The sequence below is a fragment of the Bufo gargarizans genome, chromosome 11 (assembly GCF_014858855.1).
Source record: "Bufo gargarizans isolate SCDJY-AF-19 chromosome 11, ASM1485885v1, whole genome shotgun sequence".
Taxonomy (NCBI): domain Eukaryota; kingdom Metazoa; phylum Chordata; class Amphibia; order Anura; family Bufonidae; genus Bufo; species Bufo gargarizans.
The window spans coordinates 39,361,047-39,380,670 of NC_058090.1; the positions used below are offsets into that span (position 1 = coordinate 39,361,047).

At 42.6% G+C, this 19,624-nt stretch overlaps 1 protein-coding gene across 1 annotated transcript in view; it reads right to left on the reverse strand.

Moving 5' to 3' along the window:
- The window catches only part of LTK (leukocyte receptor tyrosine kinase), a 163,553-nt gene that overhangs the window by 107,696 nt on the left and 36,233 nt on the right, over positions 1-19,624 (reverse strand). The window lies entirely within an intron of this gene.

Here is a 19,624-nt window from a genome sequence, read left to right on the forward strand (position 1 = left end):
CCATGATCTTGGACTATTATATGCAGTATTAAATGAGTAGGACTGCAGATAAGGAGTCGGTATGGCTCTTTTTTTATTTTCCAACTGCCCCCTGTTCCGACTGCTGTCAGCGTTTAAAACAACGTTGAAATCAACTCATTGACAAAAAAAACATAAGGAATCAAACAGGAGTTGTTGGAATCAAATGAAACTTTCTATGTCACTTCATTCATCATTTCGGATTAATGCTGTACGGAGATCCGTCTCCGTACAATATTTGAATCTATGGGCTCTGATGGGCCGAAGTCAGTTATTCGTGGTTGCGCGTGACTTTGGTAAATAACTTTTGGTAATTGATTTTTTAAAGTGGAAAACCACTTTACAACTTGAAACCGAACTCGGCTTCGATTCGGACTGGTACCTGGGAAGCGGAGTTCGGTTTTAAAGGGGTTTTCCACTTTAAAAGTCAATTACCGAAGTTATTCAACGAAGTCACGCAGGACTTCGCAAATAACTAACTTCATCTTATAAGAGCCTGTACATTTTAATACTGTACGGAGACGGATCTCTGTACAGTATTAATCCAGAGTTATGTAATATCCGAAGCTCGCTGCGCTCATCACTAACTACCATATTTATGTCTTATTCACACATCAGTGTTCGGTTACTGATTTCCATCAGTGATTTTGAGCCAAAACCAGGAGCTGCTCTAAACACAGAACAGGAGCAGATCTTTCTCTTATACCTTATGTCTGTGGAGACTCCAATCCTGGTTTTGGCTCACAATCACTGATGGAAATTACTGACCAAAACACTGATGTGTGAATGAGGCTTTAGAGCGATAGGATAAGTTTATTGGGGAAAACTGTACAATTGAAACGATGCTCTAGGACCCTGTTGGGCCCCCTCTAGCCTGGATACAAAATTAGATACGGTTGGGTATGGAGGCATACAGGTTCCATATGGTATCCTGCGGCAAATCTGCCCACAGATGTTGCAGCTAGTCCTGTAAATCCTGCACACCCATAAGGTTCCTGATGCTGGAGGCCCATAAATGCTCTACTGGCAATAAATCTGAAGACTGGGCAGGCCAAGGAAATGTTGTAATCTGGAGACATTCCTGGGAAACCTCTGCTGTGTGCAAGAGAGCATCATCCTGCTAAAAAATGCCAATTAGATACCCTGCTATGAGTGGAACACATGTGGCGGCAGGATGTCCTTCACATAATCGCTGAGCTGTTAGTGTCCCTCGTATCACTACTAGGGGTGACCGACTGTCATATGTGATGGCTCCTCAGATAATCACACCAGCAGTTGGGGCAATCTGTCACTCCACAGCAAAGGCAGGATTGAAGTGCACACCACCAGGCCGCCTCCATACTCGAACAATCTCTAACAGGACCTAGATTCATTAGTATAGATAATACAGGTCCAGTCCGTAGAAGTCCAGGTTTCTCTTTCACGACACCACTGCAAATGAAGGTGACAGTGGCTGGCTGGCAATAGAAGGGCAGATATTGTCCCCATGACGCCAAGTTTCCTTCTGCTAAACGCCTGGAAATGGTCCGGGCAGAGACAGGGGGGTGTAATGAAGGTGCCACCTGTGTCTGGATGGTGAACAACGAAACTGTGGAGCTGCTTGTGCCTGTCGGTGGATCAAACTATGCTCTCCTCTAATGGTGGTCTTTCTGGGCCAAATGGAGACTGTTCACCATGTATGTGCACCTTCACATAACCACTATTCCCAACACCTCCTAACAGCTAGGTCAGAATGGCCTAAATAGTGGGCTAAATTAAACCCAACAAGGAAGCTTGCTTACAATTAGACTGGCGGTGGATGTGCTGAAGTTATGTAGAGGCCAGCGCATCTTCATAATTTCGGTGGATCCACAGCCAGTGCAGGGGTTATAAAGACCGGCATCTAATATGCCGGTCTTAATAAATTGCCCCCAATGTGTTTATTTCACACTCATGGGTGCATGTGTAAAGTGTGTCTATTTTCTATAATGTTTTCTTATTTTATATATATAATTTTTTTTAAATGTTTTTAGTTTTAATTAATTTATTTTTTGACTTTTCTAAAAGAAATAGGTAAGTGAGTGAACATATCTGTGTGATTCCTACTGTTCACATATACAGGTCACTGTTACCTGCCATCAACAGATCGCATCTTCTTTTCATATCTCCAAGCCCCCTATGGACAGGCGACCGTTGTGATATCATTACTGATGTCTTGAAGTTTCCTAGCAACTGGTCAAATGAAAACCTCAAGTGAATTAACTGGCTTCTCGCACAGGGATAAGTCCATGTGTCCATTGATTTTATGTGTTGGGCAGAAAGGGGTTAAAATTGGAGCTAGATTACTTTGAGCGCTATACATCCTATAAATGATGAATGAAGATGGTCACTCTTATACAAACATGCACAGTAACAACCTTCTCTATGCAAAAGCACAAAAATGGGTTATGAGCTTGAGCAGTATATACAGTTTTATCTGGCAGCAAGTGTTCAATCTCCCTGCAGTGCCTCCGCAGGAGAAATGAAGTATTACACAGTACTCACTGAATGTAATTTAAATGCCAAGTCCTCTATTAACTACCAAATTCACTAATTTGTTATTGAAAAATGGGCTTTCGAGACTCTCAACCCCTTTAATAATAATTATAGAATGATATGTCTCTGTTTTGGTGATGTCTATTTAAGTATATTCCAGTCTTTTGGCCCAGGTTTCATAATAGTTAGTACAGTACTGGTAAAGGAGACCAGACCATCCACAAATTGTGCCTGTGCTTATCCATAAAAATAAAAACCAACAGAGACACATCTCTACAACCAAGATCAACATCCTCTGTTAAATACATATGGGAATGTCAAATTTTAGGATCATGTACTGGAGATGTGGATTATTAAAGGCTATGGACACCTTCAGAGCAATTTATTTTACTATAGCATTTTACTCATTTTGGGCTCAAAATAATTTTTTCAATTGGTCTTTATTAAATAAAATTAGCCATTTTTGAGATACAGGGGTTAAAAATCAGTCTGTTTGCAAAGTATACCTTCAGTCTCATCAGCTAACTGCTCATGTGAAACTTTATCTGTGATGAGGAGATCAAAGGCAAGGCTTCATATGAGCCTTCAGCTGACAGGGCTGAGAAGGGATACTCTGCAAACAGAATGATTTTTAACCCCTGTATCTCAAAAATAGTTAAAAGCTTTTAATAAAGTCCAATTGGAAAAATTATTTTTAGCCCAAAATAAGTAAGATGCAATCATAAAAAAATGTCCTGAAGGTGTTCAACACCTTTTAAGCCGTAAACAATTTGGCGCAGGTTAGACTGGGATATGGAGTCTAAGGGATCCCCTGGTCTTCATCCTTAATCCCTGGATATGTGGACTGATGCAGAAATATTCTCTGGTCACTGTCATCAGAATCATCACAGACCAGTGGGAGTAGTGCTGATGCAGTATTTGCAGGGTCAAGATTGTAGCCAAGGGTCATCACGAGGGGAGTGTTCAAAATACGACATGCCAGAGAGCAAGATGGAAGTGTACTCACTAACCTAGTCAGTGTTCAGAACCAGTAGCAGAACTACAGGTACCAGGCAGACAATATGAAGGCCAAGGTAGGAACACGCTCAGAAACAAAACTTGAGTAAGGATTAGGATTAATAGTGAGAAAACACAAGAGTCTTCAAACACCAGGCAAGGCATGGCAGAGCGAATCCCATTTAAGCCTGGCGTTATCTATGGCCATCTCATCAACCTGACACAGCACTCAACCTTTTAATGACTAACTGAAAAGATGACACAATTGCAAGCTTCTGAGGCTACATGGGCCTCTTCCTCAGGCAGTATCTCTCTTAAAAGATGCCTAAGGAAGAGGCACAAGTAGCCTCGAAAGCTTGCAGTCATATCATCATTGTTTCAGTTAGCCATTAAAAGTTATCAACCACTGTGGAATCTAATTTTTTAAAATATTTACAACAGGGTACAAATTAATTTTTTTACCCCCTATTTTTGGTCATGGATCTACCAGAGGACAACCTAGAATGATATTACAAAAAAAGATTACAACTTGGCATCTTGAGGAACGTCTATATCCCTTTGCACCAAAGAACATCATCTTAGGCAGTTTAAAACGTTATCTTTCCTTCTGAATCATTTTTTTTTTTCCTTCCTGGGCTCCTGTGTACAAGAAAGACATAGCAGAGTTGAGGAGGGTTCAGAGGAGGGTAACTAAAGTAATAACTGGAATTGGTGGAATACAGGGCCTAAAAAGATGATCAAAATTAGAGTTATTCTGTTTAGAAAAAAAGTAAAAGAAAGACAACTATGTATAAATATATCAGGGGTCAGTACAGAGATCACTCCCATCATCTATTTATCCCCAGGACTGTGATGAGGAGACATCCTCTGCGTCTGGAGGAAAGAAGGTTTGTACACAAACATAGAAGAGGATTCTTTACGGTAAGAGCAGTGAGACTATGGAGCTCTCTGCCTGAGGAGGTGGTGATGGTGAGTTCACTAAAAGAGTTCAAGAGGGGCCTGGATGTATTTCTGGAGTGTAATAATATTACAGGCTATAGCTACTACAGAGGGGTCGTGTCACGGCCTTTGGTTTGCGCTGTGACACTGTTGCCACACTTGCGGTTGCTGTGAGAGCATGCAGTGGCAGTGTCTTGGCCTTCTGGGTGATTGCCATGACATGGTTGCCACGCATGCTGTTGCCGGTGGTAACGTGTGGTTTGACATGCTTGTGTGTGCACTTCCCCTTTAAGTGGCTTCTTTCCTCTGTCTGGTGTTGGACGGGTTAACTCCCTTCCTAGTGTTTTGTGAACACTGGGTTTGTGTGGGTGTGAGTGTGGCTGCTCGGGCTATTTAGCCTCTGCTGGATGCCTGATGCTGAGGGTTCCTCCAGCCTTGGTTTATGCTGGTGGTTCTCTGTTCCTGGCTTTTACCATCTGTCCAGTGAGGGCCACCCTTGTGGTCATCAATGTTATCCCGGTGTCTCCTTCCCTTCCTGTCCCTATTTGTATGGAGTGGGTTATGTTCAGGGTGTTGGTATGTCTAGTTTGGTGTTACATGTCTGGTGGTGTTTGGTGTCATGTTTACTAGACATTCCCCTGTCTCATGTTTTTTGCAGCTATGGATGTCCTGGGTTCCTGTGTGGTTTGTGGTGTGTGCTGTGTCCTTTAATGTTTGTGTGGACAGCAGCACTTGTGCACGGGTTCCAGTCAGTGTGTCTGTGGCAGGTAAGTGTGTTATGGGTTTCGCTTACCTGCCATCTCCTTTAGCTGTATGTGTTCCCCTCTCCTTGCAGCCTGGCCTCAGATAGAGACTCCTGTTCCTCCATGACTGGGATGAACAGGTCGTCTCTTCCCTGCTCCTTGGTGAGGGATTACCAGGGCGACTTAGGGTCTCTAGGAATCCTGAGTATGAGTCGTCCAACCATCGGGGTCCGCTCATACGATGAGGAGTCAGGGAGAGGATTAATGAAGTTAGGTGGTCTCTTGGACCTTAGCGTGTCTCTGCAACCTCTCTGACAATGTTACTAAAACTAAATCTTTATTATAATTGCTAAAATACACATATAAACCTCTTGGAATCAAATGGTGACTGCTCCTCATTTGCCGTAAGTATGCTGCGCATGCGCCCGCACTTAGAATTTTACCACAGATCTGTATTGTCCCCACTGCAAGGTATCCCATCTGTGAAGGGGTATTCTGGATAAACCGCAGGATGATATCGCTGTTTCGGCCATTGCATCAGTATACCAAGATGCTTGCATCCCTTCAAGGGTTGCTTCTGTATCACTGTGTCACTAGATTTAGTAGAGCATTATTTATGTATTTCCAGATTGGTCACCATTTCTGACATATACATACATGTCATCCTAGAGAATACCCCATCAGGGGTTCCATCTATATCGCTAAATAGTGTATTATTTATGTATCTTTGATTGATCACCATTTCTGACATGCATCTATATGTCATCTTGGACAATGTTCCCCAAACATGTACCTTATCTTTTTGACACGTTTTTATTAATTTATTTATATATACATACAGACGTGGACAAAATTGTTGGTACCCTTTGGTCAATGAAAGAAAAAGTCACAATGGTCACAGAAATAACTTTAATCTGACAAAAGTAATAATAAATTAAAATTCTATAAATGTTAACCAATGAAAGTCAGACATTGTTTTTCAACCATGCTTCAACAGAATTATGTAAAAAAATAAACTCATGAAACAGGCATGGACAAAAATGATGGTACCCCTAGAAAACACATAACATAATGTGACCAAAGGGACATGTTAATTCAAGGTGTGTCCACTAATTAGCATCACAGGTGTCTACAACCTTGTAATCAGCCATTGGGCCTATATATATGGCTCCAGGTAATCACTGTGTTGTTTGGTGATATGGTGTGTACCACACTCGACATGGACCAGAGGAAGCAAAGGAAAGAGCTGTCTCAAGAGATCAGAAAGAAAATTATAGACAAGCATGTTAAAGGTAAAGGCTATAAGACCATCTCCAAGCAACTAGATGTTCCTGTGAGTACAGTTGCACATATTATTCATAAGTTTAAGATCCATGGGACTGTAGCCAACCTCCCTGGACGTGGCCGCAGGAGGAAAATTGATGACAAATCTAAGAGACGGATAATCCGAATGGTAACAAAAGAGCCTAGAAAGACTTCTAAAGAGATTCAAGGTGAACTTCATGCTCAAGGAACATCAGTGTCAGATCGCACCATCCGTCGTTGTTTGAGCCAAAGTGGACTACATGGGAGACGACCAAGGAGGACACCATTGTTGAAAACGAATCATAAAAAAGCAAGACTGGAATATGCCAAACTACATGTTGACAAGCCACAAAGCTTCTGGGAGAATGTCCTGTGGACAGATGAGACAAAAATCGAAGTTTTTGCCAAGGCACATCAGCTGTATGTTCACAGACGAAAAAATGAAGCATATCAAGAAAAGAACACTGTCCCTACTGTGAAACATGGAGGAGGCTCTGTTATGTTCTGGGGCTGCTTTGCTGCGTCTGGCACAGGGTGTCTTGAATCTGTGCAGGGTACAATGAAATCTCAAGACTATCAAGGAATTCTAGAGAGAAATGTACTAGCCAGTGTCAGAAAGCTTGGTCTCAGTCGCAGGTCATGGGTCTTGCAACAGGACAATGACCCAAAACACACCGCTAAAAACACCCAAGAATGGCTAAGAGGAAAAAATTGGACTATTCTAAAGTGGCCTTCTATGAGCCCTGACCTCAATCCTATTGAGCATCTTTGGAAGGAGCTGAAACATGCAGTCTGGAAAAGGCACCCTTCAAACCGGACACAACTGGAGCAGTTTGCTCATGAGGAGTGGGCCAAAATACCTGCTGAGAGGTGCAGATGTCTCATTGACAGTTACAGGAAGCGTTTGATTGCAGTGATTGCCTCAAAAGGTTGCGCAACAAAATATTAAGTTAGGGGTACCATCATTTTTGTCCATGCCTGTTTCATGAGTTTATTTTTTTACATAATTCTGTTGAAGCATGGTTGAAAAACAATGTCTGACTTTCATTGGTTAACATTTATAGAATTTTAATTTATTATTACTTTTGTCAGATTAAAGTTATTTCTGTGACCATTGTGACTTTTTCTTTCATTGACCAAAGGGTACCAACAATTTTGTCCACGTCTGTATGTCACTTTTACCCTCGTTTTAGAAGGATTTACAATGATTAACTGCTCTTTATAATGATGGCCTTTCTATCCGTAGGACTGTTGATCCAGAGACTTGGCCCCACGTTACCGGGACCCTCAGCGGAGCAATACGGCTCCCCCAGGTAAGTGGTGTCAACATGACTGCCTAGACGGCTGCCGTTGGTGCATCTATTTATAGGATTAGGCCCCTTTTAAAATTGTGCCCCTGCCCCCTGTATTTTCAGGGGAATTAACTATACTAATCCCTTATGTTATCTTGTTTAAGATTATATTTATTACACTTTTCTTAAATTTTATAAACACGCCGGTTAACTTAGGATCACAGAAGTGGAGTAAAGGTAAGAGGGAGAGGATTAGGGACGCTGTAGGAGGTGACCTGCTCCCTTATTACTCCTTTTGGCCAGGCTGATCCCCTTTTACCCTTTGACACCGCACAGCAGGGGGTTTCCCCCACTCCCCATCATGACAGGTCGTTGATCTAGAGAGTTATTCTGGCTGCCTGATTGGAGTCGGGAAGGAGTTTTTTCCCCCTAAAATGAGAAAATTAGCTTCTACCTCACAGGGTTTTTTGCCTTCCTCTGTATCAACTTGCAGGAGAACAGGCCGAACTGGATGGAACAGATGTCTTTTTTCAGCCTATGTTACTATGAATCAAGCCAGCAAATGAGGCAATATAGGCAATCACAATACATTAGTAAGTGCCTTGTATTAACTTTCTCTACATGATAAATGCCATTTGCTGAAGCGAAACAACTCCTTTAACTATTTTTACAAAGCTCTCCCATACTGTCCTAAACTTGTGATCAAAAAGTCCATGATGTTCTACAGCATATATATTATAAACTGCCTGTCCCCAAAAAGTTGCCTCCAAAAAAAAGAAAAAAAAAAAAAAAAAAAAGATTCTCAGTGAGGTTAAGGTCTGGACTCTGTGGTGGCCAATCCATGTGTGAAAATGATGTCTCCTGCTCCCTGAACCACTCTTTCACAATTTGAGCCTGATGAATCCTGGCATTGTCATCTTGGAATATGCCCGTGCCATCAGGGAAGAAAAAATCCATTGATGGAATAACCTGGTCATTAAGTATGTTCAGGTAGTCGCTGACCTCATTCTTGGAGCACATACTGTTGCTGAACCTAGACCTGACCAACTGCAGCAACCCCAGATCATAGCACTGCCCCCACAGGCCCGTATAGTAGGCACTAGGCATGATGGGGGCATCACTTCATCTGCCTCTCTTCTTAACCTGATGCGCCCATCACTCTGGAACAGGGTAAATCTGGACTCATCAGACCACATCACCTTCTTCCATTGCTCCAGAGTCCAATCTTTATGCTCCCTAGCAAATTGAAGCCTTTTTGTCCGGTTTTCCTCACTGATTAGTGGTTTTCTAACGGCTAAACAGCTGTTCAGTCCCAATCCCTTCAGTTCCCTTCGCATTGTGTGTGTGTGGAAATTCTCTTACTTTCACTATTAAACATAGCCCTGAGTTCTACTGTTGTTTTTTCTTTGATTTCATCAAACGTTTAAGTGATTGCCGATCACGATCATTCAGGATTTTTTACCCGCCACATTTCTTCTTGCTCGAATACGATGGGTCCCCACTATCCTTCCAGTTTTTAATAATGCTTTGGACAGTTCTTAACCCAATTTTAGCAGTTTTTACAATCTCCTTAGATGTTTTCTCTGCTTGATGCATGCCAATGATTTGACCCTTCTCAAACAGACTAACATCTTTTCCAAGACCACGAGATGTGTCTTTCGACATGGTTGTTTAACCTGTTACGGACACAGGGCGTACAGGTATGCCCTGATGTCCTAGTACTTAAGGACCTGTACGCCCTGTGTATTTCCGATCACCGCCGCGCAGTGGGCGGTGATCAGGACAAGGTGCCTGCTCAAATCAATGAGCAGGCAACTTGGGTCAATGCCCAGGGGGGTCCTGTGACCCCCCCCCCCCCCCCCATATCGGTGATCGCAGCAAACCGCAGGTCAATTCAGACCTGCGGTTTACTGCGTTTCCGGGTTATTCGGGTCTCTGGTGACCCGATAACCCGGAATAGGACGGTGATCTGTGGTGTTATAATACACCATCAATTACCGTCCTGAGAGGTGGCAGTCACGCTACCTCTCAGGATCACTGCTGATTGGTCGGCTGGGCACGTGGGCGGGCGGAGCAGCAGTTTTGATTTGCCGGAGCTCCTCTTCCCGCTCATACCGGTCCGTGGAGTGGAAGAGAGAGGAGCCCGGCTGTTGTGTGAGGTTTTTTTTGTGCCATCAGGCACACATCAGTGATTTTTGGTGAGGTAGGGAGAGGTAGATTAGGCAGGGATAGTGAGGGAGAGTTAAGGGGAAAGAAAATACGTTTTTTTTACTGTGGTGTAGCACCAGATCGGGTGTCTGGGGTCCACAGCAATCAGCTGTGTGACTCTAGACCCCCAGGGGTGCTGCAGGTTGCCCCCCCACACACATATTTTTGGGGCGCAGGTTTATTTTTTTTGCATGCGCTGACTCCGGCCGGCACTCTTAGCGTCCGGCCACTGTTAGCGCATCGGTCACCCCACCGCTAATCAGCTTTGAACTGCTGATCAGCACTTTTGAATCTTTATATTTTTACACTTTTTGGTATTTTCAAATTTATTTATAATTTTTTTTTTTTTTTTCTGTTAGGTGTAGGGTAAAGTCCGTGAACACCTGTTCCCCACCCACACGCACACTGAATAAACTTTTCCACACACACACTCCCCTATGGCCCGCCAGACGTTCTCGGTCTTGTGTGGTTTACCTCAGAGCATTTTGAGCCTGTGATTCCTGATTTTGTTGGCCAAGCAGGAATCTAGATTCCCACAGTGGGCTTCACTGAATATAACTATTTTAGTCTTTTTTTTCAGTGACCACTTTGTGAACCTGATGGTGGAGCAAACGAACCTGTACACCCAACAGTTTGTTGCTCAACACCCGGGTTCCTTTTTTGTCTGGGGCCGGTGGCTGGACTCCGGTCAGTGCAGCCGAGATGAGGACATTTTGGGGCCTCGTGCTGCACATGGGCCTAGTCAAAAAACAGTGTCAGGCATTACTGGAGTGGGGATGTCCTCTACCAGACCCCACTTTACAATACGGCCATGACACGTACCCGGTTTGAGGCCATCTGGAAATGTCTGCATTATGCAGATAATGAATCATGTCCCTCCCAAAGTGATCCTGCCTATGACCACCTGTACAAAATCAGGCCAGTCATCGATCACTTTTGGGCCAAATTTTTGGAGGCCGATGTACCTAGAAGGGAGGTCATGGTTGATGAGTCTCTCATTGCTTTCAAGAGGAGACTCCTTTTCCGCCAGTATGTTCCCTCTAAGCCGGCGAGGTATGGTGTGAAGCTGTACAAACTTTGTGAGAGTACCTCAGGGTACACTTACAAGTTTCGTGTGTACGAGGGGCAATATTCCCATATTCAACCCCCAGAATGTCCCCCCACTCTGGGTTTTAGCGGGAAACTTGTGTGGGACCTTATGCATCCACTGCTAGATAAAGGTTACCACCTGTACGTGGATAACTTTTATACTAGTATCCCCTTGTTCCAGTCCCTCGCCGCCAGATCCACGTCCGCTTGTGGGACTGTGCGGAAAAATTAACACTGCCTCCCTACCCACCCCCTCCAGGTACCTATCCCCAGGGGTGAAACCCGTGCCCTTATCAGTGGAAACCTGTTGCTGGTCAGATAGAAGGACGTCCTTGTAGAGGGATGTCCTTGTACTGTCCACAATTCACAGTAACGGCATCACCCCTGTCCCTGTGCGAGGTACCGCAGCAACAGTCCTCAAGCCCGATTGTATCGTTGACTACAATCTGTATATGGGAGGAGTTGATCTCTCTGATCAAGTCCTCAAGCCATATAACGCCATGCGCAAAACCCAGGCATGGTACAAAAAAGTTGCGGTCTACTTGGTACAGGTTGCCTTGTACAACTGTTTTGTGCTGTCCCGGAGCGCTGGCAACACAGGGAAATTCCTGCAGTTCTATAAGGCAGTCCTCAAGGCCCTGATCTTTTCTGACCTGGAAAGAGCAGGCCGGAGTACCTCGGGAACTGGAGGAGCCTAAATCGTCCCTGGCCAACACTTTCGAGGTGTGGTCCCCCATACTGGAAAGAAGGGACGGTCCCCCCAAAAAAAGCAGTGTGTGTAACAGGAGGGGGATACGGAAGGACACCACTGCTCAGTGTGACACATGCCCCGATCATCCGGGCCTCTGCATTATTGGTTGCTTCAGGGAGTACCACACTTCCATGGAGTACTAAATTTATATTCCCCTTCCCCAATTTAGCCACTGACAATCAGAAAAAAAACTATGGTTCTGAGATTTGAGACACTAAAACCCCCCCAAAATATTCTAAAATATTATTTTGTAAAACTAAAATAAAAAAATAGACATATTAGGTATCACCGCGTCCGTAAGAATCTGCTGTACAAAAATACCCCATGACCTAACCCCTCAGATGAACACTGTCAAAAAATAATAATAAAAACTGTGCAAAAAAAATTATTTTTTTGTCACCTTACATCACAAAAAGTATAACCGCAAGCGATCAAAAAGTCATATGCCAAAATAGTGCCAATATATCAAAATAGTGCCAATAAAACCGTCCTCTCATCCCGCAAAAAATGAGCCGCTACCTAGGATAATAGGCAAAAAACTAAAAGAAAACTGACTATTAGACTATGGAGATACTAAAATGTTTTTTTTTTGTTTTGGTTTATAAAAGGATAATATAGTGTAAAACCTAAATAAAATTAAAAAAGTAGACAAATTAGGTATCGCCGCGTCCGTAAGAATCTGCTCTATAAAATTAACCCATGATCTAATGCCTCAGATGAACATGGTCAAAAAAAATGGAAAATTTGCCAAGAAATTGAAATTCTGACATTTCATCTCCATTTGCCAATAACTCTTGTGGTACACCTAAAGGGTTAACAAAGTTTGTAAAATCAGTTTTGAATACCTTAAGGGTTGTAGTTTCTAGAATGGGGTCCTTGGGTGGTTTCTATTATGTAAGCCTCACAAAGTGACTTCAGACCTGAATTGGTCTTTTAAAAAATGGGTTTTTGAAAATTTCTGAAAAATGTAACATTTTCTTCTAAACTTCTAAGCCTTGTAACGTACCCAAAGAATAAAATGTAATTCTCCAAATGATCCAACCATGAATAAGACATATGGGAAATGTAAAGTACGGTAATAACTATTTTTGTATGTATTACTATGTATTATAGAAGTAGAGAAATTGAAACTTGAAAATTTGCAAATTTGTTTTTTTTTATAAATAAAATGTAGTTTTTTTTACTCCATTTTACCAGTGTCATGAAGTACAACATGTGACGAAAAAAACCTCTCTCAGAATGGCTTGGATAAGTCAAAGCGTTTTAAAGTTATCATCACATAAAGTGACACTTGTCAGATTTGCAAAAAATGGCTTGGTCCTTAAGGTGAAAATGAGCCCGGTCCTTAAGGAGTTAAGAAATGAGAAGCAACTCATTGCACCAGTTGGGGTTAAATAACTTGTTGCCAGCTGAAAGATAATCGTCCCCATGCAGTAATTATCCAATCGGAGGCTCATAACTATTTGCTTAGTTAAATCCAGGTGGCGACTTTTTTTGGACAAGCAGTGTATATACATGATACTATTCATTCCGCTACCCCACTGTTATTCTCCCTATAGCAGTATTAGATTCCAAGAGGACACATCTTACCGCTAAAAGCATTGAACTGATACTATGTAAGAGTAAGTGTGAAATCACCCACGGCACGTTCACCAGTAAAAAAAAAAAGCTGTTATGTAAATGGAATCTCCCAGATGTCTGCTTTTTCTGAATGTATTTACTTAAAGATTATAGCTTCCAGCCACAGCAAATAATATTGTAATAATGACTTCTGAGCATATAGTGAGCGAAGAGAATGGGAGAAAAATGCATACTATCAAAGCTTTCAGCCCAGCAAGAGCATTTTCTTTCAATCATGGAAAACCATTAACAATATGTTACCTTTTATGTTAAATAATGCTGTATAAAAGTAACGTATTCTCTATGTGAAAAGTGTCCCCTTTAAAGAACGGATGACATTTAAAGTGGTCTGTTTCAAAACAGCATTTGGTGCTTACTTTTAAAGGTGGGGTTCCAGGAGAACCTATCCTCAGTATAGGTAATCAATATCTGACCATTGGGGTCCATCTGCCAGCACCCCCACCTAATCAGCTGTTTGAAAAAGCTCCAGTGAGCGCCACAGGTTCTTCACAGCATACCAAGCACAGCAGCCATACATTGTATAGTGGTTATGCTTGGTATTGCAACCCAATCCTATTCCCTTGAACTGGACTGAACTGCACATATTCCATGTGACTCATGGCCTTAGAAGATGCCTTAGTGAGATCACGGGCCTTAGAAGATGCCTTGTAAGCTTCTTCAAACAACCGGAAGTAGAGTTCCTCACCAATCAGATGTCGGTGACCTATTGTGAGGATAGACTATCACTATTACTCCATGAAAACCCCATTAATATTTTACAATAATCAATACAAATATTTTTAGGAAGGTTTGATTACTTAACAAGAGATAAAACAACTTCATATACAATATTTCCAGAAAAAAGCCTAAAAACGAGACCTAAATAATTGGGCTTGCAGATTGTGCCCATCGCGGTCCCTTTTTATGATTAAGTGAAAAGCATTGTGAAATGTGAATCAATTGTGGCTGGGATTTAACAAGTGTGCGAGCGTGCCTCCAAATATAGAGAATATAGGAGAAGCTTTAGCTTGTAGCAGAAGAGGCAATTAAGTATATTTTCCTAAAATTTTTACTAAGGCCTCAGGTCTGCTCGTTCAGACAACACCACTGTTACGAACATGGCAGAGAATGAATGGCCGAACTCATCAAGGGCAGTGGGCAAGTTGTAATCACTACCACTTTCTGTAATGGTTGTTTTGTGACACGGTGGCTCAGTGGTTAGCCTTGCAGTGCTTGGGTCCTAGGTTTGAATCCTGTTCTCCCCATGTTTGCATGGGTTTCCTGAGTAGTCCAGTTTCCTCCCAGATTCCAAAGACATACTGATAGGGATTGTGACTCCATTGGGGACATTTGATGCTAATGTCTGTAAAGCGCTGCAGAATATAGAAGTGCTATATAAAGGTGTAAAATAAATAAATATGCCATATAAACCTATTATCTCAATTCTTCTAAAGGCAGTTTACAAGGGTCGTGGCAGATGACCTTAAACCAGGAAGAATCCTCAAGCTTTTCCTGGAGTGTTTTCCTCCAGTGCCTCAGTGGTTAGCACTGGTACCTTGCAGCACTGGATTCCTGAGTTCAAATCAGATAAGGGACAACATCTGCATGGAGTTTGTATGTTCTCCCTATGTTTGCGTGGGTTTCCTCCAGGTACTCTGGTTTCCTTCCACACTCCAAAAATATTCGAATGGGCAAATTGACTTCCTACAAAATTGACCCTAGCACATTTTTAAGAGACTTGCACACCCATGGTGAATTGGGGAAGATTGCAAAGTGTTTAGAGAGTGAGTCAGGGACTACTACCATCATAATCACCACCGCTGCCTATATACAGCTATTAAGAAAAGAACTACACTGTGATATATGTCAGAAATGTACCAATTATTTATATATGTACTACTATGCCCATCATGAATTCAGTAAAGAGACTTTATTGTAACCAATGGGCCAGGTTACTGTCTACACCATCTGCTGACCTCTACATCTACCCTCCTGCCTTGCACCCTGCCAAATCTCCACCATCAAGGACACCCCGACTACGACCAGGCAGGATTCCCAGAAAGTCAGGGAATGCCCCGAGGGAAGAGAGGATGAACCCTCCATTCATTGTGCACGGCCCTGTGAGCGCCATGGTGAACTGCGAGTATGACTACCACCATCATAGACACTACCATTCCTCCTATCTTTTCCTCCCCTCTGGGTCGCTCGCTGCACTAGGCCATGTGACCAATGAACGTGGCCTAATAAGCCCAATTGCTCACGGACCTCTATAGTCTCTTCGTACATCTGATCAACGGTTGTGGAAGGTGTTGGAACCCAGATGATCTGACATTGATGACGATCCTTGGAGCTAGGCCATCAATATCAAAATTCTGGACAACATCTATCTGTTTTTTTGCATCACCTACTGCCTCTGGACTATTATTAGCACTAGGACAGAACATATCAGCAGGCCACAACGACACAGCCCATGTAGCAGTTCCTCAATGACTTGAAGGCCCTTGGTCACAAAAGAAAACAGGAGTGTTATCAATGGCATATGGTAGGTGAAGGCCCCGTTACATATTTTGCATTGGGGCTTGTGTCCATAAGTTGGATAAAAGATGTCTTTAGAGTTAAGATCTACTGAAGAATGAAAGAGTTAGTAATTATTCTGTGTATATCAACTCATTTCCAAAAGTCAATGAAAGAACTGACTTATTCTGGAAGCTCATAAATAATACATGGTACAACGTCCTCTCTGACACGATGATATGAGAAGTCATGCTAACAGTTTAGCTTCAGTGAGTTAGAAATGTCAAATGCTTAGAGTGACATTGCCTTATGTTAGAAGGGAATGATTGTGATATTCAGTCCCTCATGCTGAACATTATACAGAGGCCCAGGGTTTAACATTCAATGGTGGTGGTGTGGTGGACAATGGGTCTTTAGGTCACATGCAGATTATTACTGAACTGAACTTTGCCTTTGTGGCTTCATTTTTTTTGTTGATTAATATTCTTAAAAGAGCTGTCTTGTTAAAAAGAATAAAAGGACATTGTCAAGTACCCAATAAATTCTGGATTCAAAGAGGAAGGGGGTCCTGAGATCTGCAAAAGAAACTGGACTCGGCATGTCCTTGCATTAAACTAGCCTGCTGATTTAAAGGAGCACTTGTCAGCACGATAAACCCTATTAAACAAGTCATATTGACTGGTAGGGTCGACCCTGATAATTAAAATGAGACTTGTCTGGCTGTTCCCAAGAAAAGGTGGTTTCATTCTTTATGCAAATTAGGTACTCAGTGCACCGAAGGGTGGGGCCTGGCCGCCCATAGGTGCTCCTCAGCTTTCCAATGCTGGCCATACCCCTCATTTGCATGATCTCCACAACTGATTTTCACAAGACAGGTATCGTTTTAATTAGTAGGATCAACTCTACCAAGCAGGACACCTAGTTTAATAGGGTTGATCTTGCAGACATATCCTGTTTAATGTGCACCATGTATTGCTTAATTTCCCCAGTGGTGGCACTTCAGGGGAACTGGGCTCTTGCTGAAGGGTTCACACACAGATAACAGCTGAAAGTCACAAGACCACTGAGGCCAGTGATTGGCTGCAGCAGTCACATTAAGGTGAACGGGGCGTCTTCAAGTCTGGATGGCTAACCAGCAGTGCTGGAGTGGCGGACATCTAAATGATGAATATAGTTCATTTCATTATTATATCAGGTTTCCTGCTCATAACTGATTTTTAAAATCGATCAGACAACCATAAAATTATTTTACATTTTTTCCCCGAGAAATAGTGCCACTCTTGTTCACTGGCTGTGTCCGGTATTGCACCTTAAAGAATTTGTTCACCTTTTGGGGGGGGCCTTTCAGCTAGAACCCCCTCACACCACCAGACCTGTAGAGGGAAGCTGCTTGTCACTGGGTTTCTGCTTTTTCGGTCCCCAGCCGCCGCCTCCGGCCCCCACTGTTAAACTTCCTGCTTGAGTTGTGGGTGCTGCAGCCAATGGCTGGTTGCAGCAGTGGCATGTCTCCCTTGCATCCATTGGCTGCAACAACCACATAGCCCACATTAATCAGGAAGTTTTACAGTGGAGAGTGGAAGACAGAAGCAGTGGGAACCCAGTAACGGGATGCCGGTAATTACGCTTCCTTGAGACTGAGATGCAACAATAGACACAAACACATAAAGTGTGGTACTTTTTATTCTAATCTCATACAACCACGTTAATGAAAAACCAAGAAATGAATGAACCTTACAATACAAACAATGACTTCATTATTTAAGGAATCCTTTAAATAGTTTGCTCAAAATTCCAATTACAATGGGTCAAGGAAACCTAAGTGTCGTTAGTATGCAATTAGATAATTCTCCATTAATTATGAACAGCTCTAAGGCAGCATTGACACAAAGTTAATAAAGCTTATGTTTTCTTCCACGGTCTTATCAGGGGCAGAAAAATACCATTATTTCCACTGAAGGGCTTTTCTGGTAGTTGGATGTTGAAGATCTATCCTCAGGATACATCATCAATATCTGATTGGGGGGAGGTCTGACTCCTGACACCCTGACAATCAGTTGTTGGAAGGCTTCAAAATGATGATCGGCGGGGACACGGATTAGATATTGATGACCTATCCTGAGGGCAGGTCATCAATATTTAATTCCTAGAACAACCTCTTTAAAATGTCAACTGATCGGACATGTTCTATCTTTTTTGTGTGGGCCTTTGAACGGAAGTAGACCGTTTGCTGTCCACATCTTTTGAAATGAATGCAGATGCGGACACAAACATACAGTTGTCTGAATGAGCCCTAACGCACACTACTCTTTTACTATATTAATGCAAGAAACTGCTCTTTAAGGTCATTGTCTCTTTAATTTACGTAGCCTGGAAGACCTTTCTCCTCCCTTTCTGTGGGTGGACGGCAGCTCCTCGCATGTGACAATCAATCACCTGCAGGCCATTTTTCAGACTTTCATCCCCTGCATAGTGTGTGGCCAGAAATGCATAGTACCGTGTTAGCCAGTAAAAACTATGAGACGTTGAATACTTTTGCGTTAATAAATACAAAAAAGTATTAACATTAGGGATTGGGAGTTGAACTGAGGGAGGTGTGAATTTTGTCTAAATAGTGGGTCATAAAACCAGAGGTGAGATTCAGTCCATCAGTTAATGACTGGAATGTAGTCATCATTTTAGGCTCCCAAGTTTTCCTGTCACTCTCATTCTTAAAATTCCCTTTGAGAATTGAGAATGATAGAGACAGGAAAACTTGGGAATTTAAAAAAGTGATGGACTGAATCTCAACCCTGGTTTTATGACCCTCTATTTAGACAAACTTCACACCTCCCTCAGTTCGACTCCCAATCCCTAATCTACATCGTCTGCGCTGACCATGTCCACTTGTTGATCAGCCTCATCTTTAATTATGCACCCCCCAACCATGTACATGTTTTGCTGTAACATCCTAGGCTACTTTCACACTGGCGTTTTGGCTTTCCGTTTGTGAGATCCGTTTCAGGGTTCTCCCAGGCGGTCCAAAACGGATGAGTTTTGCCCCAATTCATTCTGAATGGAAAAGGATCCGCTCAGAATGCATCAGTTTGCCTCCGTTCAGTCTCCATTCCGCTCAGGTGGCGGACACCAAAACACTGCTTGCAGCGTCCGACTGACAAAACTGAGCCAAACTGATCCGTTCTGACACACAACGTAAGTAAATGGGGACGGATCCGTTTTCTATGACACAATTTTGCACAATGGAAAACTGATCCGTCCTCCATTGACTTTCAATGGCGTTCAAGACGGATCCGTCTTGGCAATGTCAAAGATAATACAAACCGATCAGTTCTGAACGGCTGTAGATGGTTGTATTATCTGAACGGATCAGTCTGTGCAAATCCATGACGGATCCGCACCAAACGCGAGTGTGAAAGTAGCCCTATAAGTGTTGTGCCTGGTTCTCAGTCTTACATCGGTAATCTTGCCTGAAGAAAGAGCCTTTGTGCTCTGAAAGCCTGCAATATGTTTTTTTCTGGTTAGCCTATAAAAGGTATCACTCCCTTAATACTTTTGAATTTTTTTTATGCAAAAGTATTCAACGTCACATCCCCTGCATAAGAAATAGTGCCTTACATACATCACGAGAGTTTCCACTA